This window comes from Cyprinodon tularosa, unplaced genomic scaffold (assembly GCF_016077235.1).
Source record: "Cyprinodon tularosa strain WSP-4 unplaced genomic scaffold, ASM1607723v1 ctg482, whole genome shotgun sequence".
NCBI lineage: Eukaryota > Metazoa > Chordata > Actinopteri > Cyprinodontiformes > Cyprinodontidae > Cyprinodon > Cyprinodon tularosa.
This window is the reverse complement of record NW_024039210.1, coordinates 262,170-265,747: the sequence shown is the minus strand read 5'-3', so window position 1 is coordinate 265,747 and position 3,578 is coordinate 262,170.

The following is a 3,578-nucleotide window of genomic DNA, read 5'->3' as shown; positions in this document are numbered from 1 at the left end:
TGTTTCTTTTTTCCTTTTGACTTCCTGTTTGTGGTGAAAACACTGTAAATATTGCTGCGGTTCTGACGTAAAGTTTTGTTCTTGAGTTTGTAGCAGCAGATAGAAATAAGGTTTGTTTCTGTATTTAAATTAAACGAAGCTTAAGCGTAAATTCAATCTGGAAGACTCTTATCATCTTCATATGAACCACCTGCAAATGTCCCTCATTCAGCTCCAGCCAATCAACTCAGGGGCTGCACCTTCTCCAAAGCCAATCATCCTGCAAGATTCCTTTCTTTTCGCTCCTGGCCCAGTCTCTCTCTCCTGCACGGAAGCAATCTCACCAACCTCCACCCCATCTCCTCCCTCATTCTCAGACTAAAGTACCCTCTGGCTTATTCCACCACCAGTGTCTGGGCCCCAGTGAAACACTGATCCTTTTCTAGGCCACTCATCCGAGCGCATGTTGATCCATTGCATTGAGGTCTTCTGCCGGGACCCAAGCGCCAGTGAACTTATTTTGTTTAAGTCTACATCTGCTTCTTGTCTCCTTGAACCCCAGTCGGCCTCGGCAGATGGCCACTCACAATGATCCTGGTCCTGCTGGAGGTTTCTTCCTGTTAAAAGGGGGTTTTCCTCTCCACTGTCGCTACATGCATGCTCAGTGCAAGGGATTACAGAGAATCAACCCTCGCAATCAGCTGGTTTTCCTTCGAAATTTTTTGAAGAGTATGATTGTGTTACCTGTATTAATAAATTTAATACTTTTCTTATCACAACTTTGTGTTTGTGAGTCTCTCCAGGCTGAATTGATTTAAGCAAGTAGTAAATCTGTTAGCAGAATAAAAAAAAAAAAAAAAGAAGACCTGGTTTTTGCTCTGCCTTAGCTTGTATTGCCTTGAAAATATACTTAGCGGGATTACTTCTATTTTTACAGTGGGGTTCATAGAAAAACGTTTTTTCCTCAATGAAGCAAGGGTCGATTTTAAGTCACGTGTTGGTCTAGTGCAGGGGTCACCAACGCGGTGCCCGTGGGTACCAAGGGGCCCTCAAGGACCACATGGGGTGCCCTCTTCGTCTTCTGAAAACAGTAGAACTCACTCATTGGGTTAAGTTACAAAAAATTTTATTCTGTTGCTCTTCTTTTTAATCATTTATGTATTATTTCATCATTTTAACTATTTCATCATATTTCAGTGGTTTCAAAATTACAATATTAAAAAGAAAATTAGAAATGAATAAAATAATAAAATAAGAATAAAAATGAGTTTTTATGGATGAGATTTACTGTAGGTGAACACTGATCCCTCCAGTTCATAGGTCAGTATTGGTAGCCCTTCCCATGACTCGCTAGCCATGAAGTAGCCCTCAGCCTTAAAAAGGTTAGTGACCCCTGGTCTAGTGGTTAGATTGGAGGACATTTATGTCCTGCAGAGGCATCTAGATCTCTAAGCAAGATATTTAATCCCAGAATGCTACCAGCTGTGCTACATGATGCTCCCTAAACACAGAGGACTAATTTCCCCATTCTAGGACTATACAGGGATCTTCACTTTTATTTTTATTTTTGTCATGGTAACTTACACCACCACTATCAGGCCATCATGTGCTTTGCAATGTTCTAATGCAATAACATGAGGTAAATTAATCTGATATATCCATGCATTCTAGGTAATGCACACAACGCGGTTATACCAAAAACTACCGTAAATGTCTTCACTGCTCTCACTTCTTTAAAACTTATTATAATCTACCATATTTTTTCATTTTATTTGTACTTCAGTGGTTGTTTACAGTTTAATTGTTTTTACCAATAATCATGTGAATCACTTATTGCAGTATTGTTTACGGAATTTGCCCAGCTAGGTTTCTGCTCCAATAGTTAAAAATAAATAATTATAGTGGTCAAGTCACTGCTAATGTTAAATTTATGTCTTAATGATTTAAGACATTAAGTCTAGTAGATGTTTTTTAAGGTTACTATAGAGACCGTACCCATATAATCCTTTTCAAGCAAAATTAGGATTATGATGTTTAAATCCAACTTCACAACAGTTTTGATGTTTAAATAGGACAACATTAATTTTCCCTAAAAGTGCACTTTGAAAATACTTGCGAGAACCAATGAGTTCTCTCATTGAGATATAGAGTCATCTACTTTATTATATTGACTACCTACAATGACTGAACAGTTAAATTTTCAGGTTGATTTTTAGTCACAGACATGTTTTGTCCTAATTTTGCTTCAAAAAGCAGCTTTTATTTAGAAGAGAGATTGTCAGAGGAATTCCCTGATACTACAAAAATATATGTTGTTGTTTTTTTCAGAGAAAGTAAGAAACGTTTATGAACCAGAGGAGTTGGGGAAAACTAAGAATTTGGAATAAACGTCTACATCACTGCATAGAACATATTTGCATTTTTGGCTTTAAATCCAATTAACCCTTAATATAAAGGTGAAAATAATTTACATAACTCATAAAAACATTGCAAAGAATACGGAGCCCAGTTTGGGAAATTTAAAAAATTGCAACACTGGTTTCAGCTTGGAATTTGTTGTTTATTTCCACATTCATTAACAATTTTCTAAATATGTTGATGGAGTTTTCTAAACTCTATAAGGTATTGGGTTCTATCAAGATGGAATTTCTTTTCTTTTTTTCACAGTGGCATTTAAATATCCTCTAACTGATAAATAGATTTGTTTTGCCTGTCATCTGGGATTCTAGTTTAACACAAAGATAAATTTAGTTTGTTGATCAATAAAATCATAGATGTTGTTAACAGATAAAATGACAAATTAAAATAACTAAGAAACACAAAAAGGTTTATGTTACATGTTCTCAGGTGGGTTATACTTCAGCAGAATCTGATGGGTTGATTGGCTTTGAACCTGCAGTTCTTTGCTCCTTCCACCAGGGGTCAGACATCACCTTCATGATCAGGACTAATGGAGCTGAATTCCTCATTCTAATATAATGCTACACAAATATGTCTAATATTTTTCCTCCATCAGAATTTGTTATTACACAGTGAAAACACAAATATTGGATCTGCTGTTATCCAAGTCAATTCGACCTTCAATGTGTACTTTAATAATACTTTAATTATAATAAAACATGTTATAAAAGGTTCATGTTCTACTCTATGTATGAAAACAATGGCTATTCCTTTAAATCCACATGATCTGCTTTCTGTTATAACCTTTTTTCACAACAAGAGAGGGTGTGCAGCCAAAGTTTCATGTTCATACCCTGGAATAAGGAACCTTTCTGCAAACACTGGTTCCTGCTATGACTGTGTGTTTTATACAGAACTGTTAAAGCTCAGTATTGCTTCTCCCCAATGTGTCTACAGCAATCTCTGCTCTGAAAAGAAAAGTTTGATTGCTGTGAGAAAAGCTACAGGTGCTCAAATGAGATAAAAATGACTATAGTTACCACAAAATAAATCTTGAGAAACACAAAACAACAGACAAAAAAAATAAATAAACAGCAGATACCGTAGAGCTGAGATCAGATCAGAAGAAAGGATAACAAATCTATAAATAATACAGATGCAGTGATTAGTAGGAGAGTGATTCTCTGTTTTCTTTCATT